This window comes from Podarcis vaucheri (genome assembly GCF_965113315.1).
Source record: "Podarcis vaucheri genome assembly, chromosome: 10".
In the NCBI taxonomy this organism is placed as follows: domain Eukaryota; kingdom Metazoa; phylum Chordata; class Lepidosauria; order Squamata; family Lacertidae; genus Podarcis; species Podarcis vaucheri.
The window spans coordinates 26265303-26290419 of NC_138748.1; the positions used below are offsets into that span (position 1 = coordinate 26265303).

At 44.0% G+C, this 25117-nt stretch overlaps 1 long non-coding RNA gene across 2 annotated transcripts; it reads left to right on the forward strand.

Moving 5' to 3' along the window:
• Window positions 1-2125: 2125 nt before the first annotated feature.
• LOC309541731 lies at window positions 2126-24663 on the forward strand. Of its 2 annotated transcripts, XR_014223843.1 has the most exons (4): window positions 2126-2484; window positions 2983-3016; window positions 3533-3672; window positions 23367-24663. It is a non-coding gene; the product is annotated as an uncharacterized lncRNA (long non-coding RNA). The 2 variants fall into 2 exon arrangements; XR_014223844.1 differs by lacking the exon at window positions 2983-3016.
• Window positions 24664-25117: the final 454 nt, after the last annotated feature.

The window sequence follows — 25117 nt, forward strand, 5'->3', positions numbered from 1 at the left end:
TATAAGAAAATTCATACTGGATCAGTCCAAAGGCCTATCTATTCCAGGACTGGATGAGTTGGGTCTGGAAAGCCCAACACAAGACATGAACACAATAGCCCTCTCCCATCCTTGTTGCCACAATTTCCACAATTCCCATTTAAAGCCATCTATATTGGTAGCCATCACTACATTTTATGGTCCCAAATTCCGAACTTTAACTAAGCACTGTGTGAAGAAATAGTTCCTTTTGTTCATCTTGAATCTCCCATCATTTGGCTTCACTGAATGAGACTGGGTTCTCGTGAGTGACAGAGAAAAGCTTCTCCCTACCCACTTTCCCACACAATGCCTCATTTTATACCTCAGTCAAGTTCCCCCTTTTATCTAAGCTGGAAAGCTCCAAATGCTTTAACCTTCTTTCTAAGGGAGTTGCTTCACAAAGTCATACATTTCTGAACTTGATGGTGCTGTTATGCATCCATACACATACCCCCATCTGCACTGTGATGCTCGTTCAAACCCTACCGAATATATTCTTTAATATGATTTGAGTGAACTTTGCAGTGCAGATGAGAGTGTGCATGCAGACGCATAAGCGAATCACCATTTGAATGACTTACTCAGGACCAGCAGTTACTACATGTTGTTACATGTGACTAGTTTCCCATGTTAAAGATATTAGTTTAAGATGCATTGAAGTTTGAAAAACTTACCTATAGGTTTGCATTTGCAAAGTTGAGAAGTTTGTATTACACAGGAGGTTTCTGTCTGGCAAATGTGGCAGAAAAGATTGGATGTTTCTATTAGGCTAATAGATGACTTGTTGCTGGAAACCTGAGAGATCTCTCACAACAGGAAGGTGAAACCTGAGAAGTCAGCATTGAAGGTAGCTGCAAAAGTAAGAACTCAGCTCAGTACTGTTGAACAAGCAAGTTGCTTAGGAACTCTCTCTCTCTCTCTCTCTCTCTCTCTGGGACCAGAGAGTGGAAAGTTGAGTGGACTGCATTAAGGACTAAAAAGAAGGCTTCACTTGCTTGTTTAAAGCAACATGTTACTTTGTACTTTGCAGCATTTATTTGTAAAAATTTGCTTTAAGATTGTTTCCAGTAAAGCTTTGAAACTCATGAACACAGTCATTTCTACACTGCACAAGGTCCAGATCAGGGATTCCTCTGGCGGCAACTTTAACAGCCCACAGATACAACTGGATTGGGAATAGTGCAATTAGGATTAATGTGTCAGCCTGCTTTGTCTAGGAGCAGAAATATTTCAACGAACTAGGAAAATAACACACACACGCACACACACGTTTATATTTCCTATTGGCCCAAAGTAGTGATAATGAAGTGGGGGGCATGCAGTCAGTCACTGGAAGTTCAGCCAATGGGATGAAGAAGGTGATGTCTTGTTGCTAAGATGACTTGAACCTTGGAGGCATTGCTTCAGTTTAAGACTTGCCAAGGGGAAATAAGAGGGATGGGCTATCTAGTACAGGGTTGGCCACTGTGGTGTTCCCAAATGTGGTTTGACTACAACTCCCATCATCCTTGACCATTGGCTGATGTGAATTGGGTGTTGGGAGGCTTCAGCTGTAGCGAAGAGGGAGAATTGAGCAACATCCTTTCCAATACTTGAGAGACATAGCCGGCATATTGGATCACCCAAAATCCATAGGATTGCACCCTTGGGTGGTTATCGAAATACCTTAGTTTCTCGGAAACTCATCCCTTTGATGGAAGTCACTTATATTCCCATTTTACAAATGAAGACGTGAGACTGAATAGTAGTAACTTCCCAGGATAATTTGGAGGCAAGGCTGTGTTTGTGTGAGGAAACAGAAGGTGCGGTGCTATGACACTTGGTTGGGCTTAGGCCCCAGTCGACACAGTGGGTCATAGTTCTGAGAAAACAGGCCCAGGTTTGCACCGCACATTTCACATGGGTCCACTTGTTGTGGAAATGTGGCTTTTGTGGTTTCGGCTCTTTTTCACGGAGGGAGGGAGATGCGAGACTGACTTCCTTGAATTGTTCAGCAACACCATATGTACAACCGAATGCTGTCTTTGTCCAGGCTTGCAGCCATTTCACCACGCCGCCTCGTGCTTGATTCTAGACACATTGCACCAATCTGCTTGCTAAATCGAGGCTCGTTATGTCTCCCTTTAGTACTGTGCCAGTCTCCGCCTCGCCTCTGACAGAAGCTTGGCAGCTCCTGCAAAAGACCCAAAAGCGGGGGTAAAGCAGAGAGACCCGCAAGCAGGATCCAATAGCGAGGGAGGAGAGCTGGCAGGCAGAAATGGAGCACGGATAATATCACCAGCAATCAAGGCTTTGCACTGGGTGCCAGGGACATCTCACTGAATTCCACCAGGCAAGTCATTGCCGGATTTTACATCCAGAAACACAGCCTCTGTATTCCTCCCCAGCACAAAATGGTGGCTTAGAGCCACAGCAAAACATCGTGCATGGCTCAGAAGGTCAAAACCAAATTGAGAAAGGAAGGTAATTTCCAAGTTGTTTGTTTCACCCCGAGAAGAAGTGCAATATGTATTCATCTGGAAATCATTAGCTTAAAAGAGCAGTCTGGGAGAAAACTATTTATATACGGTATTTTAAAATTGGAAAACAACGCAGCATCTTGTATTTACTTGACATTGTTAACCTAAATAACAGAACAGGTGGTACACAAAGCCTTTAAACCGGATTTAAGTTATGATCCTAGACTGACAACTTACAATGTAGTGTGACTTGGAGACCTTTGTGACTTACAAGTCTAAATAACAACAACAACCTGAGAGTAAGGCTCATTAATTTAATGGGGCTTACTTCTAAGTAGATAAGACTACACTGTTGCATTAGTAAAATGCTTTCCTGCAATATGATTCAGTTCATCTAGAGAGTTACAGTCTATACTTACCCAGTGAAAATTATTGATGCATTTACAATTATATCCCATTTTTCATCCATCATGGAAATCTATACTTATTGTTCCCCATACAGGCGCTGACCAGACCCAGACCTTGGCTTCAGCAAGGTAGTGACCACATGCATATTTAAGATAACAATTCTGAATATTATGAAGCAGATTCTCAGCAGTGGAATAAGAAAACCATTTCTACCTGAAATTTGCAAGCCTCTTGGTACATCTTGCTTCAGGCCTTTAACAAACACAGGAGTTCTGGCAGTAAGCAGAACAGAGAGCTAATGAAACTTCATGTTCCAATAGGTTGCACATTGAGAAGAAAGAGCAATTGAAAAAGCAAGCCAATAGATTTGTTTTTCAGAAACTGCTGGCTGCATATACAGTGGGGGGCATGAACGGTTCTTGATGATACTAATTGTCCCCCTTTTACATATTACAACTCTAGACTAGTTTCTTTTGCACCGTAGATCTGAAGCATATGTTTACAGAGATTTGAAATGTAGTTAGATGACCACATTGTCAATCACAAAATTTGAAAAAGTTCCCAGTTTTTGTCCATCTATCCCACGCTGAGGTACAATCTAATGGCGAGGAGCCTGATCGATCCTTGTCCCCCCTACCCTGCAGGCCAAGTACAGGTAATTTTGAGGTTAAGGTCCTGAGGAGGAGATTGCTGGATGAATCTGCAAGAGGGACAACCAGGCTTTCTTTTCTCTGTTTCAACTATTACAACTTGATCAGGCAACAAACATTTGCCAGAAGGTCAGGTAAGCATATCTGGTTTTGACATATAAAGCCTTAACAGCTCAGGACCACAATGCCTCTTCCCATATGAACCTAAGGTAAAGGTAAAGGGACCCCTGACCATTAGGTCCAGTCGTGACCGACTCTGGCGTTGCGGTGCTCATCTCGCTTTATTGTACAGCTTCCGGGTCATGTGGCCAGCATGACTAAGCCACTTCTGGCAAACCACTTCTGGCAAACCAGAGCAGCGCACGGAAATGCCGTTTACCTTCCCGCCGAAGCGGTACCTATTTATCTACTTGCACTTTGACGTGCTTTCGAACTGCTAGGTTGGCAGGAGCAGGGACCAAGCAACGGGAGCTCACCCTGTCGCAGGGATTCGAACCGCCAACCTTCTGATCGGCAAGTCCTAGGCTCTGTGGTTTAACCCACAGTGCGACCCGCGTCCCATATGAACCTACCCTGACCCTAAAATCATATTCTGAAGCCCTCCTTTGTGTGTCTCCTCCTCGAGAGGTTTGGAGGGTGGTAACACGAGAGCGGGCCTTTTCTGCAGTGTCTCCCCGTCTGTGGAATGCTCTCCCCAGGGAAGTCCATCTGGCACCTTCATTATACACCTTTAAGTGCCAGGTAAAAATGTTCCTTTTCAACCAGGCCTTTAGTTGACCTGATTGACATCCTTTACCCTTTTAAAATGTGGTTTTTTGGAGGGGGGTTATTGGGTTGCTGGTTTTATCCTTATTATGTATTTTGTGGTTTTATATCTTGATTTTATTCTGTGAACTGCTCTGAGACCCCGGGGAATAGGGCAGAATATATATAGTGGTACCTCAGATTAAGAACTTTATTCATTCTGGAGGTCCGTTCTTAACCTGAAACTGTTCTTAACCTGAGGTACCACTTTAGCTAACGGGGCCTCCCGCTGCTGCCATGCCGCCGCCGTGCGATTTCTGTTCTCATCCTGAAGCAAAGTTCTTAACCCGAGGTACTATTTCTGGGTTAGTGGAGACTGTAACCTGAAGTGTCTGTAACCTGAGGTACCACTGTAAATTCTAGTAACAACAACAACAACAACTACAACTACAAATGTTTGAAGCATAGGTTCTAGAAAGACTGGACAAGTTAAAGACCACATAAAGTGAGGGAAGGTAAAGCTCAGAGAAGGAGTAAAACTGAAGCCATGGATTTGTACCTATAGCATCCCTGCTTACGACTAAGGTACTCTCTCATTTTCTGAAGATGTCCTTTATGTTCCCAATATTCCCCGCTGTCCTGTCCTCGACCCTTATTTATCCTTTTGCACAAAAATATGTTTGCTGCATACACAATTGCGCTAGCATTTGTGCCCAAACATATTCACAAACGTCAGGGAGGATTCTGAGGAGCAATGGACAGGAGAGGCAGAACAGGAGAGCACTCAGGGAGGGCAGGGGCTCAGGGATGCTGAGGAGCCCTGCAACCACCCGAGGGCTCAGGAAGGAAGCTCCGACTCAGGAAGGGAGGGGCCTTTCACATCAGCACAGACAAGGAGGGAAATGAAACATAAGGATCAAAGATGTCTCGTGTGATTCCCACGCCTACTTTGTTGGCGCGGGAATCGTAGAAAGCCACTCCCTGAATCGGACTCGATGGGTTCAGGCGCATAATGCTGAACTGTAGCTGTTCTTGTATATATGTAATAAAGACTGTAAATATCGTGCTGATTGTGCCGGAGTGTTACTGCGAAGGGGAAGCATCACATTTACAACAAACAAGTTAGCAACCTGAGGCAGCTAAGGGCACCAAGGTGGCCACCACTGAGCTACAAAATTTCATGCTAACTCACGCAAAATATTGTGTTAAGAGAAAGGTCCAGGGGCTGTAAGCAAGGTTCACATATGAAAGACCTGAGAGTAAAAGAAGCTTGCTTCTGACTTCAAGTGGTCAGTGGTAAAGAATGATACTTTAGAAATCAGGAGATAAGCAGTCAAATAAACTTAATTCACAGGTGATGTGCAAGCTGTGTGCAAGCACATTCCCATGCTTTAAACAAGGATCTTGAAATGAGAATGTGTGGAAGCAGAAGGAGAAACGAAACAGTTTAAGAGGCAATGAATCTAGAATCTAGCCCTGCAGTAGTAAGCAGGCAGTGTGTTCCAATCCAGCCACAAATATTAATACTTCTTAGGTGGTTAAACTGAAAATAAGTGGAAAAGTAATAAATATTATTTTTTAAAAAAATTAAAAAAATAAACTGAAAATAAGAAGGCACTTCCCACTGGTAGCTAGAGCACTGTTTAAAAAAAGAAAAGTACAGGCACACAGGAAAGAGTTCTCTGATTCATTATAAAAAGTGATCATGTTACAGGCAAGACAATCACAGCATTGAGTTTAACATAAAGCTTTTTCCAGCCTCCTCACCTCTCTGATACATCATGCATGGAAAATCTCCTTCCAGTAAATGGCAAACCTGTTCCACATATAAGGGGAAAGTGTTCATGTGTGTTTTATCCACCCCCAAACCACCTTGTCTTAATCATCGTACTTACTTATACCAAGGTAATAGAGATGTGCCACAAGAGATTTTCATCTGAAACATAGGAAATTCTACTGCATAAGAACATAGTCAATTAAAAATGCTTATCCACACTCTGTGTTTCATTTGCAAAGTTTATTAAAAAGCATTTGTTTGTTTGTTTGTTTGTTTGCTTTTGAATGGATTACTTTAATTTTCACTAGTTTGGAATAGCATACTCTACCAGCTTACTATCTGTTAAAAACACATACACTGGGCCTTCTGTAAAGTAAAGGTAAAGGGACCCCTGACCATTAGGTCCAATCGTGACCGACTCTGGGGTTGCAGCGCTCATCTTGCTTTATTGACCAAGGGAGCCGGCGTACAGGGGTCATGTGGCCAGCATGACTAAGCCACTTCTGGCGAACCAAAGCAGTGCACGGAAACACCGTTTACCTTCCCGCCGGAGCAGTACCTATTGATCTACTTGCACTTTGACGTGCTTTTGAACTGCTAGGTTGGCAGGAGCAGGCACCAAGCAACGGGAGCTCACCCCGTCGCAGGTATTCAAACCGCCAACCTTCTGATCGGCAAGTCCTAGGCTCTGTGGGTTAACCCTGCGTCCCATACTCTACTTTACCAGCTTACTACCTGTTACTACCTGTTAAAGACACATACACTAGGCCTTCTGTAGGGCTGGGCAAATCTTCAGTTCCACTCTGTTTCTCATTTTTCCAGTCTTAACATCAGCTTTTCATCATTCTACATCAGTTTATTTGTTTAAGTCCTTATGCAAATTCTTTAGCATTTAGCACAAGTGTATCTTGATGTACATACTTTTCTATGCAATTTTGGTTTGCAATTTTGCCCAATACACATGGGATTATTTTTGCAAAGAGCTTCCCCTGATATAATGTATTTTTCTTTGTTTTCACAAACAGAGGCATTTTTATGCACCCTTTAACCTAGTGCAGAGCTTTCCAAACTGTGTGTTGCAGTGGTGGCTGTTGCAGGGAATCAGCAGGATGCTGAGGCAGAACCTGGGGAAGAAAAAAAAGGAAAAGAAAGTTATGTGAGGAAAGGGAGCTTAGGCAGTTCTCAGCGGCAGCTGCCCTTGCCTTGGTTGCCAAGTAGTGCTATGATGTGGCCAAAAATAAAAGAGCTCAGCAACTTTGGTGCCCGGATTTTCACTTTTCAAAATATGGCAACCCTATAGTTAAATGCATGCTATTAAGATAAGTAGGATCTGGAAACATAAACTATGATGGGGACCCCTGCTGCTGTTCTTCTTTTATGAAAAAAAAGAACAATAATTGGATTATATTATTTCATTATCTTTTTATTTTATTTTCCCTTTTATTATTGTAGGGAAAGGGCAGGAAATGAGTTTAAAAATATTTTAATAAAGAAAGAAAAAATAAATGAGCTAAGTAATATTCTGCTCTGCATGCCATCAACACCAATACAGTGGTACCTCGAGTTACAGACGCTTCAGGTTACAGACTCCGCTAACCCAGAAATAGTACTTTGGCTTCAGGATGAGAACAGAAATTGTGTGGCGGTGGTGCAGCAGCAGCGGGAGGCCCCATTAGCTAAAGTGGTACCTCAGGTTAAGAACAGTTTCAGGTTAAGAACGGACCTCCAGAACGAATTAAGTTCTTAACCCGAGGTACCACTGTACCTGATAAACTACAGGACAGCAAAAGCACTAGGTTCCATGCTCCAGGGCCAATGGAAAAAGTTTAGGAAGCCGCTGCAAATGGCTCTTTAGATGGAATCTTGCGAGCATTGCCTACAATTGGAGCTTATATTGCCCTAACTTTCAGGCTGTGCATCACTACTCAGATCTGGCCAAAGAAGCTTTGGTGAGATTATCTATAGCTACAAACCAAATTGTTCTCAACAATAGACTAGACTAGCTCAGGTGGGGGCGGTCCATTTAGAGCAAACAAGGCACTGCCTCACCAACCTCTGCCGGCTCTTAGCAAGCCCCTTCCTGCCTTATTTGCAACTGGTCCATGTTGTAGCATGGCCTGTCAGCTTCCTCCACCTCCATCTCAGTAGGAAGTAGGATAGGAACAGTAATTTTGCTGGTTCTGGCTCCACCTACTCTGTTTTGCCTTCTAACCTAGTGCTCCTAATGGACACCAGTCAACCATGGTGATAACAAACCTGGGGAACCTGTGGCCCTCCAGATACTGCTGAACTCCCATCAATCCCAGATTGCATGACAAGTGGTATAGGCTGATGTGAGTTGGAGTCCAGCAGCAACTAGACCAGTGTTCTTCAACCTTGGGCCCCCAGATGTTATTGGATTCCATCTTCCATCATATCACTGGTTAAAATGGCTGGTGTGGATAGGGGTTGTAGGCCACCAACTTGTAGGACTCAAGCCTGCAGATCACAGATTAAGATGGCCACAGGCTGCTCCCCACTGTGAGAGAGGTCCCTATAATGTCTCTCAGGCCAGTCTAACTTATTTGTCTGACATCTGAGCACCTCAGAGATGCTCCTATTGTCCTGGATAGAAACAAAGTTGGACCTCCCCAACTTTGCTTACCTCGCAATCTGAATGAAGCCAGTTATGCCAACATTTTGTGAATAGGACAGCATCATATCTCTCATATATTGTGAGTATATTAGGAAGAGCTTCTCTGCAGCAGCCAGATTTATTAGTGTATATCTCTATTCCTATAAACAGGCATTGCTTAATGCATCTTTTAAACATAGCAAGTTGTTGAACTATCCATTTATCTGCCAACTGTGGAAATCTCAAGGTTAATATTAGGACTATTGTAAAAGACAGAAAGTAGCTACAAGTGCAACTAGCATCTTTCATTATCGTTGTTTGACAAATGCACCATGAGCTCCTTAATGACACCATGATAAATCAATGGCAAGCTTCCTAAAAGTATTTTCAAGGAAATCAGACGTGACAAATGTCACAATTCCACCCCACCCCCCCACCCCCCTGAACTGTTAACTCACAGAACAATTTGCTTACTTGCTGCTTTTCTCCAAATGAAATTCTTGCAGATTCCCTTTGATTTACTAGTCTAATTTGCAGCTATAGCAACTGCCACTATCCGCCTTATTTATGCTGCTCTGCGTTTGTCACCCAGGAATCTGTAATTGCCAATATTGTGCTTCTTTGCAAGACAAAAGGTTTTTATTTCTCCCGGCGGAAAACTACTGAGCTGTAGTACAGTTGAGCATGTAACATCTTATAGCTCAATCCTATTGCTTTAGGCCAAAATTCACCAGGAAATTCCCTGGCCACATTTTAAAAAATAACATAAAATAGAGATTGCACAAGATCATTCAGTTCAATGGGGTAGGTTCAAGAGATGTTTGCAGCGGTTTGTGCTCTTGGCTGTGATGCTTTGGGTACTTGGCTGAGCGTAAGCCCCCAAACAGCAAGATTTACTTCTGAGTAAGCATATATAGAATTGTACTGATAGAGAAAAATTAAACCACTCTTGCTCAAAGCAATAGTATGCAATGGAATAGAGGTAGACCAATGAGGCAAGACATAAGAACATAAAAAGGACATAAGGCCAATAGCCCGTCTAGACCAACATCATGTTCTCACAGGATATTACAGGGCTTTTTCCAGCTGGAACTCACCTGAACTAAGTTCTGGCACCTCTCAGGTGGGCACCACTGTCATTCTAACAGAACAGGGATGCAGGTGGCACTGTGATCTAAACCACTGAGGCTCTTGGGCTTGCCGATCAGAAGGTCAACGGTTCGAATCCCCATGACGGGCTGAGCTCCCGTTGCTCTGTCCCAGCTCCTGCCAACCTAGTAGTTTGAAAGCAGTTCAAGTAGATAAATAGATACCACTGCAGCAGGGAGGTAAACGGCATTTGCGTGTGCTCTGGTTTCCGTCACAGTGTCCCGTTGCGCCAGAAGTGGTTTAATCATGCTGGCCACATGACCCGGAAAGCTGTCTGTGGACAAACGCCAGTTCCCTCGGCCTGAAGCAAGATGAGGGCCACAACCCCAGAGTCGCCTTTGACTGAACTTAACCATCCAGGGGTCCTTTACCTTTTTTACCTTTTTTATAAGAGAATAAGGGAGGTGTTCAGGGTGAGTTTCGACGCCCTCTTTTTCTAGAAAAATAGCACTGGGGTATTATACCATGCACATGATCCCCCCCCCCCCGTCTCAAAGGGGAGACAGAACTGGGCACCAATAAAAAGTATCAGACCAGGATGAAGGCCTGGAGTTCAAGACTCTATACCATATAATAGGGGGACGCGGGTGGCGCTGTGGTCTAAACCACAGAGCCTAGGGCTTGCCAATCAGAAGGGTGGTGGTTCGAATTCCTTTGACGGGGTGAGCCCCCGTTTCTCAGTCCCTGCTCCTGCCAACCTAGCAGTTTGAAAGCACATCAAAGTGCAAGTAGTGTTTCCGTGCACTGCTCCGGTTCGCTGGAAGCGGCTTAGTCATGCTTGCCACATAACCCGGAAGCTGTCTGCGGACAAACGCCGGCTCCCTCGGCCTATAGAGTGAGATGAGCACCACAACCTCAGAGTCGTCCACGACTGGACCTAATGGTCAGGGGTACCTTTACCTTTACCCTATAATAGACTAATATAGCAGTTCCCAAAGTGGCTGGTCCCACCCCTGGAGATGGTAAGGGTACCCAGGAGGAGCTCTAAGAGACAAGAGGACATTAAGGGCAAGTTGGAGGTATAAGTGGCTATTAGATTTTGAAAAGCTGGGATGACTGGATCAAGTTCATTAATTTAGTTGCCTTAATCACACTTATTAGTTTTAATTGGATTTTGAATGTATGTGGTGATGATGAAGATGATGATGTTCGGTGTTTTATGGTGTTTTTATATTTGCTGGAAGCAAAATAATAAATACAAATATTTATACCCGGTCCATCTGACTGGGTTGCCCCAGCCACTCTGGGTGGCTGTTTCAAATTGTTACCACGTCAAATTTTTTGTTTTATCATCTTCCTTAGTGGGTTGTGCAAATTGCTATTCCGAATAATGCTTCATATAGCGTAGGGTAGAGGGCGCTGGGAATGGGTTTATTGAACTAAAGGGGTGGTGGCCCCAAAAAGTTTGGGAACTACTGGACTAATATGTCTCAGCAAAGTACCAAAGCACAGTGGCTAATAATAACACTTGTCAAATATTCGCCAGACTCAGGTAGACTCTTTATAGGGAAGCAGGTCGCCACAGCAATAAGACATTAAATCTTATTAGCATTAGCTTTGCCAAAAACCATCCACCTTTCCAAGAGTTCTATTATGGATGGGAAATAATAGCTGAAATGCGCCAGATGAGCCAAAAGAATTCAGGAATAACCTATGTGTGATATTTGTGTCTCATTTTCATTATTTGCTCCAGCCTGATGAAGGTCTTTGTTACTTTTTTCTATTAAAATCTGAGGGCTGACTGGAAGTCTTTAGCACACACAGGCCATTCCTTCAGAGGCAAGAACAAAGACATTAAATGTGATTTTTTATTTTTGTTTTCACAAAATCGTTTCACTGTTTATTCTATCTCGGTGTTTTCAATGGAGCCACTCAGTCTACTGAAAGAAGGCTGCCAATTTCTTAACCATGAACTGACATTTGAAATGGTTTATTAGACGGGAAGGAGAAGGGGGGGCAGAATACTAAAAACATTGCGATTAATTTTCAGTATGTTTTAGTTAGTAGTACACCTCAGAGGATGTGCTAAAATGTTCAGCTCATAAATTTGGGAAAGGTTAATTAATATAAAGTGTCTAGGTTTGTGGACAATATAAACTTCATCAGCTAGCTGCCGGTTAGCTGAAGAAAAGCTTCAGGACTAAGCCAGCACTGTCCCTCGCTTGGTGTAAAGGATACGTCTGGGGAGCTAAGGTAGAAATTAAGACACAAAGCACACCTTTCTTTTTAATTCTGTTGTTTTTAGTTTCCCTTCTCTTCCAGTTCCTTCACTTCCTTCCGGTTCCTCCACAGCAGAAATACAGTGCACTCTCTAAGCATGTAGAAAGACTCTCTGAGTAGAATTTGGCTTGCTTTTTGGTGAGTTCAGGATTGAACTCCTCAGTCTTTCCACCCTCACAGCTGTAAGCAACAGTGAGAAGCCTCTAGATCAGGGTGTCTCAAACTTGGGTCTCCGGCTGTTTTTGGACTACAACTCCCATCATTCCTAGCTAGCAAGACCGATGGTCAGAGATGATGGGAGTTGTAGTCCAAAAACAGCTGGAGACTCAAGTTTGGGGGAAATTGCTCTAGATCCTGGTGGCCAATGTGCTGCTCTCCAACTGTTGTTGGGCAATATCCCTCGTCAGCCCCGGCCAATGGTTAGGGTCACCTTGAGGGTCCACCATGTGCTATCCCTACCCTACTAGATACATGTTGCATTTTCTGGACAGGTTATTTTAGGACATCTAGAGCAGGGATGGGAAACTGGATCTAGCTAGCAGGCTAGATCCATTGGCTGGATCCCACCTCTCAACTACCTCATGCCACAATCATGTCAGGTGAGCCATTTTTGCCGTCACATCTTGAAATCAATCCTGCACCACACCCCATGTTGCATCTTGCCTCAGGTCAGTGGTGGCAGGTGTCCACTGGGCCATGGCGGGGGGGGGGGGGTAGAATGCATAAAGCCCAGCAGTAGGTGGAGTCAGAACCTACAGTGGGCGGAGCCAACTCTATCATTTTGTCCCCATTCTCCTCTGGCGAGTTTTAGAAGAGCAACGCTGAGACTATAGAGAAGGAAGCAGATGGCCAGAGCCAACCTCTGGATTGGTTATAAGTAAGAAAGCAGGTGGGCTTGGATGAATTAAGGTGGAGGCTGGTGCGGTGGTGCCCCATTTGCCCCATTGGACCAGATTGCCTCAGGTTAAAGGCAGGTGGGCGTGGCTTGACAGAAACAGACTTGCAGCTCAAACAGGGAGGTCTGGCCTATAGACTGGAGGTTCCTCACTGCTGAGGTCATTCTGCCACTACAGTGGTACCTCGGGTTAAGTACTTAATTCGTTCTGGAGGTCTGTTCTTAACCTGAAACTGTTCTTAACCGGAAGCACCACTTTAGCTAATGGGGCCTCCCACTGCTGCTGCTCCACCGGAGCATGATTTCTGTTCTCATCCTGAAGCAAAGTTCTTAACCCGAGGTATTATTTCTGGGTTAGCGGAGTCTGTAACCTGAAGCGTATGTAACCTGAAGGGTATGTAACCCGAGGTACGACTGTATTCTTGGGCAATAAAGGGACTGAATGAAGTGAGGTGGCCAGGCTGGCCTTTGCAGAAAACTCAATGGGAAGGCAGGGCTTTCTTCATAGCCAGGCACACATTGTACCACAAAGCCAATCTTGTAATGTTTAACACGCCTGCTTTCTAGCATCAGATCTCATAGGCGGATAATTACAGCAAGACAGTTTGTGACTGCCTAAGCCAATGGCTTCGAGCTGTTTCAAGATTCTTTGCCAAAAGGCATTTTCACACATGAGGCTTAAAGTGGTGGTTGCCTAAACCAGTCGGTAATGCAAATGCTTAATCCTCATGTCTTTAGCTTTTTGTATTTTTTTTGGAAGCCTACCTAAGGTTCGTTCCAAGCTGACACCACCCAAACACTTTCCACTTCTCTCTTCCCCACCCCTTTTCTTTGTCTTGTATCGATGCTTTTTCGAAGCTCACTGTATTTGAGCAAGTTAGAGCCCAAAGATAATATAATGTCCTGATCCTGGCTTTGTGTCATATCCAAATGTTTCTGAAAGAGATCAAAGAAGAGTGAAGCAACTCAGCTCATTTGATCTACAGGTGATGGTGCTCTTAGAAATTAGAGCTTTCGCTCTATTATCACAGTGCTTAGGACAGCCTTCCACTTCAGGAAATCTTGGGAATTGTCTTAACACCAAACAGACTATAACTGGTGGAAGGGTGGAGGAGATGTCAAGAGCTGGCAGGCTCCTCAGCATGAGGTTGCCCCATGTGGTGAATCACTGAACTGCAGATGTAAGGCTTCTCAGTGAAGACTCCAGAAGACTGACTCCACCCACCTAGGCTGACCATTTGATCCTTCTAGGAGCGCTCCTGTATCCTTGGTCATTCATTGGTCCTAACTTGTTCCAGAGCATCTGGTTCCAGCTCACAACTCACGCCAACCCACTTCTCCACTAGCAATGGAGGCAGAGAGTGGCTGCTCAAAGCTCAGCAACAGGGAGAGATGGCCCAGTAGACTGGTCGCATTCCCTCCAACATTTTTCTGATGAAACTAGGGATGTCCTATTCAATAACTACTACTACAACAGTTTCATTATTTGCACTCCACCCATCTGAATGGTTTTTCCCAGCCACTTTGGGTGTCTTCTAACATATATAAAAACATAATAAAACATTAAACATTGAAAAGCACCCTTATACAGGGCTGCTTTCAAATGACTTCTAAAAGTTGTATAGTTACTTATCTCCTTGGCTTGGGAGTTGTATAACTCCATACCCTCCAACATTTCTCAAATGAAAATAAGGATGTCTGGATAAAGGGGAAATAAGGAAACCATGGAGGGGTGAGAATGGGAAGTTTACATTTGTTAAAAAAAAATTGGGGAAACAAATATGTAATTAATTTTTGAAAATCAAAATAAAACTGTAAAAGGAAAGGAAAGGAAAAGTGGAACATTCTGGAATCAGATCAGAAACTGGAGCGGCTTCTGTAAATCTGGGACTGTTCCTGGAAAATAGGGACACTTGGAGGGTCTGCCTCTGGGGGGAGGGAGTTCCACAACTTAGGGGCTACCACAGAGAATGTCCTTGTGCAGTTTGGGGTGTGCCCTGGGAAGCGGGCATTGACTATGGAGAATCCTGGAGGCCATATAGGGAGGCCCGGAAAGCTGCATTCATCCCTTGAGCCTGCAGTTCCCCTCCCTTGGCACAAACCCTATAGCTGCCATTGGCAAGGACACAGCAAATGGTGTTTTTGTCAAAGCATCTATATATCTACTTTGCTGATCATTCAGCACTGGCCCTGGAGGCACCCAGCTCCTGGCACACCTGATCTTTTACAAGGGGAGGGGGGAAGTATTTTGATTCATCTCCAGGTGCTGAACAAGGTATTTGATTTGGTTTGCTTCACTGTCAGGCCTTCGTTTAAAAACTTCAGGTGTTCAACATCTTTATCAACGACTTGGATGATGGACTCAAGGGCATCCTGATCAAATTTGCAGATGACACCAAACTGGGAGGGGTGGCTAACACCCCAGAGGACAGGATCACACTTCAAAACGACCTTGACAGATTAGAGAACTGGGCCAAAACAAACAAGATGAATTTTAACAGGGAGAAATGTAAAGTATTGCACTTGGGCAAAAAAAATGAGAGGCACAAATACAAGATGGGTGACACCTGGCTTGAGAGCAGTATATGTGAAAAGGATCTAGGAGTCTTGGTTGACCACAAACTTGACATGAGCCAACAGTGTGACGCGGCAGCTAAAAAAGCCAATGCAATTCTGGGCTGCATCAATAGGAGTATAGCATCTAGATCAAGGGAAGTAATAGTGCCACTGTATTCTGCTCTGGTCAGACCACACCTGGAGTACTGTGTCCAGTTCTGGGCACCACAATTCAAGAAGGACACTGACAAACTGGAACGTGTCCAGAAGAGGGCAACCAAAATGGTCAAAGGCCTGGAAACGATGCATTATGAGGAACGGCTAAGGGAGCTGGGCATGTTTAGCCTGGAGAAGAGGAGGTTAAGGGGTGATATGATAGCCATGTTCAAATATATAAAAGGATGTCATATAGAGGAGGGAGAAAGGTTGTTTTCTGCTGCTCCAGAGAAGCGGACACGGAGCAATGGATCCAAACTACAAGAAAGAAGATTCCACCTAAACATTAGGAAGAACTTCCTGACAGTAAGAGCTGTTCGACAGTGGAATTTGCTGCCAAGGAGTGTGGTGGAGTCTCCTACTTTGGAGGTCTTTAAGCAGAGGCTTGACAACCATATGTCAGGAGTGCTCTGATGGTGTTTCCTGCTTGGCAGGGGGTTGGACTCGATGGCCCTTGTGGTCTCTTCCAACTCTATGATTCTATGATTCTATGATTCTATGATTCTATGTGTTTCCAGGTGAACATAGAGGCAAATCAACCAAAGGCTGGAAAAAAGAGGCTGGAGTGGGGGGGAAGCGTCAATCAAACATATAAAATATTATGATCAGCTTGGCAGCCTTCTGAAGCTGAAGGCAATGAAATTTCACCACCAGAGAAATTGCATAGATCTCAATTAAAAAAATAAAATGCTTTGCAAATGGATGTGAATAAAATTATTGATTTGCTTATTTATTTAGTAATAGTTTTGCATTTGTGCCCTGCTTTTGCCTTTACAGTGGTACCTCGGGTTATGAACTTAATTCGTTCCAGAGGTCCGTTCTTAACCTGAAACCGTTCTTAACCTGAGGTACCACTTTAGCTAATGGGGCCTCCCACTGCCGCTGTTGCGCGATTTCTGTTCTCATCCTGAGGTAAAGTCCTTAACCTGAGGTACTACTTCCAGGTTAGCGGAGTCTGTAGCCCGAGGTGTTTGTAACCCAAGGTACCACTGTACTTCATCCTGCAAATGTAAATCACATGCAGGTTGTTTGTTTGTTTTTATTGAAATTATATACCGCCCTATACCCGGAGGCTGTACCAGGCCTGCTGTAAGCGGAGCAAGAGATCATATGTAGCAATGCAGGGATGAATTCTAAGAGGTTGTCCACACTAGAGTTTACTGTGTGTTTGCCCTCTCAATTAATTAGCATAGTCCACATGACATTGCCTTCAAACAATGCCAGTCTTGAAGCTTTCCCCTTGTAAATCTGGGTTTATTTTTTTATATATATAAATTTTTTATTGGTTTTTCACAGTTTTTATAAACACAAACATTATACAATACAAACAAACAAACAAACACACAAACAAACATATATAATTTCAAATCCTTTTTTCTTAAACCTTACTTCACCGACTTCCCCATACCCCCCCTTTCTGCAGCCCAATTTCCAAATTCGTTTCAGCAAATCCTACCCCTTGGTTTTATCAAATTTTCCCTTATTCTTTTCTTTTACTTAATCCTTTGCAGCTGTAATCCCCTTTTTTCCAAAACCTCAACATTTTAGCATTCCTTAGTTTTACAGTGTTTCTTAAGATAAATTTTAAATTTCTTCCAGTCTTCATCCACCGTCTCTTTCCCCTGGTCATGGATTCTGCCAGTCATTTCAGCCAGTCCCATGTAGTCTATCACCTTCATGTGCCATTCTTCCAGAGTGGGTAGATCTTGTGTCTTCCAATACTTTGCAATGAGTATTCTTGCTGCTGTTGTTGTAAATCTGGGTTTATCTGAATCCAATAAACTGAGGGAAATCGGTAGGGAATGAATTTTGCTGCCTGAGGAGAAATGGGAAGGCGCTACCCTCACCAAAGCCTTCTTTACCTGGGCCACGCATGGGAAATGATATACTGTATAATGAACTGAAAATGATGTTGAAAATAATGTTTGCTAAAAAAAATCAGAAGCTTTTCTTCTGGGAATCATAGGGACAGAACTACCTAAACTATATAGGAATTTATTTATGTACGCTACTACAGAGGCAAGAGTGCTACTTGCCCCCAAATGGAAGCAGAAGTCCCAGGAAAGGAAGAATGGATACAAAAACTGATGGAATATGCAGAAATGGCGAAACTTACCGGAAGAATAAGAAGTCGAGCACTGGCAGGATTATTATAATAACCTGCAGTTTTATAAGAGTATATATTTAAAGAAGGTGAATAAATGGTCAAATTAAGTTAATTTCAATATGCTGAAGATATTAAAAATAAATTTAAGGAACCGCAGAAGGAGGGGGAAGGAAGTCAAGCTCTGAAATGTTAAAATGACTGTAAACTTAGTGAAATGTATAAAACTGAAAAATATAAAAAATAATTAAAATACCTGAGCTACGCAGAAGCAGCAGCAGCAACAGAGGTAGAGGTGGGGTTCCTTCAGGAGCAACCCCTCTTGCATTTCTGCCACATAGGCAGGCTGGCCCTGGAAACCAGACTCCAAACTACTCCACTCAGGGTCACAGACAATTTTGGGGCTGGGTGGTTCAATTGTTACTTTCAGGTGCTCCTCTTTCCATGTCCACTATTTCTTCAATTCTTTCATTTCTCTTCTGGCCGTGCTCGTAACTATTTCCAGTAGACTCTTGAACTAATGTTCTCTTCTTCTTCTGTCCCCTCAGATTCGCACTAATGCAAAAAACCTGCACATACAAACCAGTGGTGTAGCACAGGTTGTTGGTGCCCGGGGCTTACGTGTGTGCACTGCTCCAGCCCAAGTCTTTACCACTGACCAAGTCACAGTGGTCTGAGCCAGTGATGAGTGAGGCAAAGCAAGGGAAGGGAGAAAGAGGCTCAAAGCTGGCCTGCGGGTAAAAGCTCTCTGTGTGTGTTGTGTTTCCTCAATCTTCTTCAAACCTAATTAAAAGAAGTTTGCTAATTCCCATTTAACTATGAGCAACATTACCCCTCAACAACCCCCAAAAGTGCTTTCAGGCAGTCGCCCCCTTTTAGGATATATAAAATTATAAAGCAGGGTGGGCTGAACGCTGCAGCCGATTTAGAGAGTCTGCCATTTGTACAAAGAGGGAATATGCAATAGGGGTGTGCTTTTGTCTGGTAATGAGTGGGACAATGAAACAATTGGGAACCATTCATTTCATTTATTGCTAGTAGAGAAATGAATGTAAGACTTTCAATATTCCATTCATTAGGAAACAAATGCCATATATTCATTTGGAACTTATTTGGAGTCACTTTAATTTTAATTTTCTTCTAGTCACTGGAATAGCTCACAGGAGAGAGGGGGGTGGAGTGGGGTGGAGATCTTTAAACTGGGATGGCATAATTTGTGACCCTGTTGCTGGACAATAACTCTCCCCTTTCCCATTGGGAATGATGGAGGAAGTGTGATCCAGCCCAGGGGCGTCTTGCCCATAGAGGCAAGTATCGCACGGCACCAGGGCGCCATGTTCTGGAGCGTGCCAGGGAAGGGGCGGAGGCTGGACGCAGTGCCTCTCAGCATCAGCTCACTGCCCTCGCCTGCCTCCGCCATGCCACGCCAAAGCAGTGCCGCACCAGAGCCTCCTCCTCTTCCCTGCCGGAGGAGCCGCCCTCCAGCTGCTGCCCGCCTCCTCCAGCCCCGCAAAGCTGACGGCAGTGCCGTAAAAAGCTCAGCAACTCTGGGAAATGGGGGGGGGGACGCCAGAGGGATCTTTGCACCACGGCGGCAGATATACTTAAGACAGCCCTGATTCAGCCCATTCTCTTTGACCTCTCAATAGTTTTCAGTACCGTTGGCCATGATATCCTACTGGAGTGGCTCAGGGAGATGGGGTTGCAGGAACTGTACTTCAGTGATTGAGGGACACGGGTGGCGCTGTGGTCTAAACCACAGAGCCTAGGGCTTGCCGATCGGAAGGTCGGCAGTTTGAATCCCCACCACGGGGTGAGCTCCTGTTGTAGGTCCCAGCACCTGCCCACCTAGCAGTTCAAAAGCTCATCAAGTTCTAGTAGATAAATAGGTACCGCTCCGGCGGGAAGCTAAATGGCGTTTCTGTGCACTGCTCTGGTTCACCAGAAGCAGCCTAGTCATGCTGGCTACATGACCCGGAAGCTGTCTGCGGAGAAACGCTGGGTCCCTCAGCCTATAGAGCGAGATGAACACGCAACCTCAGAGTCGTCTGCAACTGGACCTAACGGCCAGGGGTACCTTTACCTTTACCTTTAACCATCCAGGGGTCCTTTACCTGAGAGCCAGTGTGGTGTAGTGGTTAAGAGCGGTAGTCTCGTAATCTGGGGAACCGGGTTCGAGTCTCCGCTCATCCGCATGCAGCTGCTGGGTGACCCTGGGCCAGTCACACTTCTTTGAAGTCTCTCAGCCCCACTCACCTGACAGAGTGTTTGTTGTGGGGAAGGAAGGGAAAGGAGAATGTTAGCCGCTTTGAGACTCCTTAAAGGGAGTGAAAGGCGGGATATCAAATCCAAACTCCTCCTCCTCCTCTTCTTCTTCTTCTTCTTCTTCTTCTTCTTCTTCTTCTACCTCTTATTTTTACCTTTTACTTCAGTGATTCTTCTCCTGCCTCCAGGGCCATTGTTCGGCACCATAGAAGTTGTTTGGTGACTCACAGGATCCCACTTTCAGAGCTTCCATCTCAATCTGAAAATGTCTGGAGAGAAACTGGTGTGCGGAACGATGTGGGGTGGGGTTGGGTGGGGCTTGCATGTATGACTCCACCCTGCTTTTAGTCCACATGCATCCAGGCAAACATTGGGTTTGTGAGTAACTTCAGAATAAATAGGATTATTTTTAGAGGCGCAATTCACAAAGACCTGGCTCTGAAAACAATGGCCACTGCCGCTCATTTTCAGAAGATTTGAACATTCAGAGATCCGCCCATGCATCCACCCCCCCCCAAAAAAAAACCACCCTTGTCGTCCTACCCTTTTCACACTGGAGTAATAAAACATTTCAGTAGCCTTTTTTTCCAATGCAAAATTTCCAAACACTGACTTTCCCTTCCAATCCAAGAAGAAAATGTGTGAGGCTAAAGGGTCAGACTTTCTCAGAGGACTGGAAATCCACTTCTTTGGCAGTCCTGCAAATGCTACAACCCTGTTTTCAAAAGGCTGTGTCTTCCCTTTTAGGTTGGTATTGGATTCCCCCCTTCTTTCTATTTTCTTTCTGTGCTTTCACACTCTGTTCTGTTTTTCATATTGCTAGAACCACTCGTCACTTCTCTGCATGATCTTTCCATTGGTCGTTAAGGGTAGGGCATCAATCAATCTTGAGGTCACTTCAAAAAAAACAACACACCACCCCAGCAGTCCTGTGTGGAGTTTGTATTTAATAAATCATTTACCGTAGCTGTGCCCTCAGCCACAGAGGTTCTATAGTTAGTTTACAAGCATTAAAAAAAATAGTATAAAATAATCACAATTTTTTAATGGCTATGTTAAAATAATTACAAATGTCTAAGGTCTCCTGCTTCTGAAAAGATGATGATGTAGATGTCATGTTCTCTTCCTGTTGAGGATATTTCAACATTTAGATGCTGCAGCTAAAAAGGTGGTCTCTGGTTGATACCCAACTCACTTCCAATGGCAGAAGAGCCCCAGAAGATGCCCTTTGTGCAGGGATGAGAAACTGTGGCCCTTCATGTGTTGTTAGATTCCAACCCCTATCAGCCCTAGCTAGCAAGGTCAATGGCCAGGAATGATGCTCATCCAACAGTGGTCCCCATAGTGAATAGTCAAATCCACTAGTTCTGCACCTCTGCTGTAGATGCTGCAACTTTCTGGTGAGGAAGGAAGTAACTTGGGCTCTATTTTAGGTGGCGTTCATCAGGACAGACAGAGGGAAAGTTCCCTTGAGGAGCCACTTCTCATGTAAATGTTTTGGGAGAAGAGCTAGCATTCTTCAGGTGTGTGTGTGTGTGTGTGTGTGTGAGAGAGAGAGAGAGAGAGAGAGAGAGAGAGAGAGAGAGAGAGAGAGAGAGAGAACTAAGCAAGCCCCTGCCTGCAATTTCCTGGTACAGTGGGATAAAAAGTTGCATGAAAAATGCCCTTTTTATTGCATAAAGGAGCTCTGAGAATGCAACCGTAATTGTCTGCCTTAAAAAAAAAACTTTATTCAAACATGGCTGCAGTATTTGTATTTTTTTTTGGGGGGGGAGAGAGAATTCTCGTTTTTATATTGCAATATATTTAGAAGAAAGGGGATGTGGGTGGTGCTGTGGTTTAAACCACTCTGCTGCTTGGACTTGCCAATCGGAAGGTCAGTGGTTCGAATCCCCACAACAGGGTGAGCTCCCGTTGCTCAGTCCCAGCTCCTGCCAACCTAGCAGTTTGAAAGCACACAGTGCAAGTAGATAAATAGGTACCGCTGCGGCAGGAAGGTAAATGGCATTTCCGTGTGCTGCTCTGGCTTTGCCAGAAGCAGCTTAGTCATGCTGGCCACATGACACGGAAAAACTGCGGAAGCAGACAAATGCCGGCTCCCTTGACCTGTAAAGTGAGATGAGTGCCGCAACCCCAGAGTCGTTCACAACTGGACTTACCGGTAACTATCAGGGATCCCTTTACCTTTACTATATTTACAAGAGACTTGGTGGGGGAGTATTTAATTTTTAACAATAGACCACGGGGAGCTCCAAAAAAAATAATAAATATAATTTGGATTATTATTTGGTCTTTTTTATTTTAATATTTTTTTATTTTAATTGAAGTATTATGATTGGATATATTAATTGGACGATTCTTATTGGAAAATCAATAAAATAATAATTTTTAACAATAGAAGTGAAAGGAATGGTTCTGCTTCCCCCCTTAGTTATGACAATCGATTTGTATAAGTATCTGCAGCTCAGTAGAAACACTGGACCCTTTCTCTAGCTCTATTCCCATTTCTACTAAGCATGCAGGCCTTTACACCTGCATACCTGGGTAGCTGCTTAATGTGTAACAAATGGAAACCCTCAGTGGAAGTGAATGGAAGCAGGGCTTGGACTATCTACCCATTCCATTAAACGAAACACTGTTGAGAGAATTACTGTAATGTAATGGATCCTAAATAAAGCTACTGACATAATTCAGCCACTCTTTTCTCTTCCAGATTAAAAATAAACTAAAAAATAAACAACCCCTGTCCACACCTCGTATAAATGTCATTTAATTCTCACGAGGGGCACACGATGACATTGTTATTGTTTCTTTACTCTCAACAATATGCCTGGTGCTCACATCACTCAACTGGAGACATGGGCTCAGGAGTGCTGTTCTTTCCATGGGTGCAGCGTTCTCTGAAATTAACACCTTGCACTTGTCACATCAGGTTGGTAATCTGTTATTCTGGTGTCGCCTGTATAGGCACCGTTAATCACCCCTCCCCCCCCTTCTTGGCCTCCATTCTATTCGTGAGAGTGACACCAAGGGAAAAGTAAGTTGTTATGGCATGACAATTCTGGGCAAAGATAAGTTATAGTGCCGTAAACAGAGCCGAGAAACGAGATTATGCTCCACACAGTGATGGATATTCTGCTCCATGTTTCACGCAGCAGGAATATCTGAAGTGCAACAAGGGTGGATGGAAAAGGCCTTTCTGTTTTGCTGACTTTAAATAATGTGCTATAAAAGGTTTTCAGTGTTGTTGCTGTCATGTTTAATTGTTCTCTCTTTGTTCCCATTTAGAAAACGGGATCCCCGTCTTCCTGTTTTGGGACAAGTCCAATTTGAATGGGAGACTGATGTCAAGAATTCCTCTGTGAAGCTGTATTCCACAGAGAAAATGAACGTTTTGCTGAAGCCATTCCCATAGCCCAATAATCACAGTACTTCAGCTGAAATACTTGATGCATTTTTGTCCTTTCCATGGCTTATATTCAACTAAGTTTTACTCAGCTGCTAAAATTAATGGTCCTAATTTATGGTATCTTCACATTAGAAGATTGGAACTCTGTGAGGTCATTTCCTCCTTCTGTGTTTCTAACCTGCCTTCTTCTGCTGCAGTTCACACCAGATTGGGGGCAGGGATGTCTTCACCCAGTGATTTCTTTCCCCACATCAAGCTCCATTTCAGTGAAGATTTCATCTGTGCATGCGCCGACATCTGTACATGTGCAAATTCTTCCCAAACAGTTCACACCAAAATGGAAATGTGGCTTCCATATTGGAATGGAACGGAAGCTGATTTGAGGGGGGAAAGCACATCATACAGGTGTGTTTCTCTAAAAGCTACGGGATACAAACAGATTGCAACTACACTGGTACCTCAGGTTAAGTACTTAATTTGTTCCGGAGGTCCATTCTTAACCTGAAACTGTTCTTAACCTGAAGCACCACTTTAGCTAATGGGGCCTCCCGCTGCCGCCGCGCCGCCGGAGCATGATTTCTGTTCTCATCCTGAAGCAAAGTTGTTAACCACAGGTACTATTTCTGGTTTGGCAGAGTCTGTAACCTGAAGCATATGTAACCTGAAGCGTATGTAACCCGAGGTACCACTGTAACATTGTTTGAGCCCAGCTTAAAATACTGTGGTGGCAGCACACTGGAGCCACAGTATGCAGTAATGTGAACAACACCTTAGTTATGTTCATTAACTTCAGTGGGTCTACTGTTTGTAAAATTTAGTGGAATACCACTCCATGCTTTTGCAAAGATCTCATTAATTTAAAGGAGAACTGCCCTATGGATTGTACCCCTACTTTTGCGATCATGTTATTGCACATAGCTGGCTAATATTAAGAGGGAATCTACTGGTTCTTGTTCAACTATCCTGCTGCTTCTAGACAATTTCATTCAACTGCAGCTGTGTGCTAGTTGCCTGTAACTCAGATAACCAAGATGATTCTCTGCCACCTTTCTCAAAGCAGCTGCCACCCATCTTGCCCCTTCATGTGGCACAATGAAAACACGTGTAAATTTACCCAGCTGGGGGGGGGAGGATGTGATTAAAAATCCTCTCAGAGACTTCAACCTCTTGAGGCAATTTGACTGCCCTTGAACAAACTGTCAGTAAGTTCTCGCTCAGAGATTACATTACACAGATAAATTACTTCACAACACATGCATCCTAGATTTTTTTTATTTTTTGCTTGAAATAGCTTGAAAAAGGGGGCAGGAAATCAATCCTTTTCTATCTGGTTTTTTGAAAATAGCACTGGCCCACCTGAGCTCTGGAGCTGTTGTAAAAGAAGGGAGAGGAAGTGGGGGAATCAGATATTGCTCAGGCCTCAAAGTGGTGTCATTTAATTACTATTGATAGGAAAGAAAGGAGAAGAAGAAGAAGAAGAAGAGTTTGGATTTGATATCCCGCCTTTCACTCCCTTTAAGGAGTCTCAAAGCGGCTAACATTCTCCTTTCCCTTCCTCCCCCACAACAAACACTCTGTGAGGTGAGTGGGGCTGAGAGACTTCAGAGAAGTGTGACTAGCCCAAGGTCAC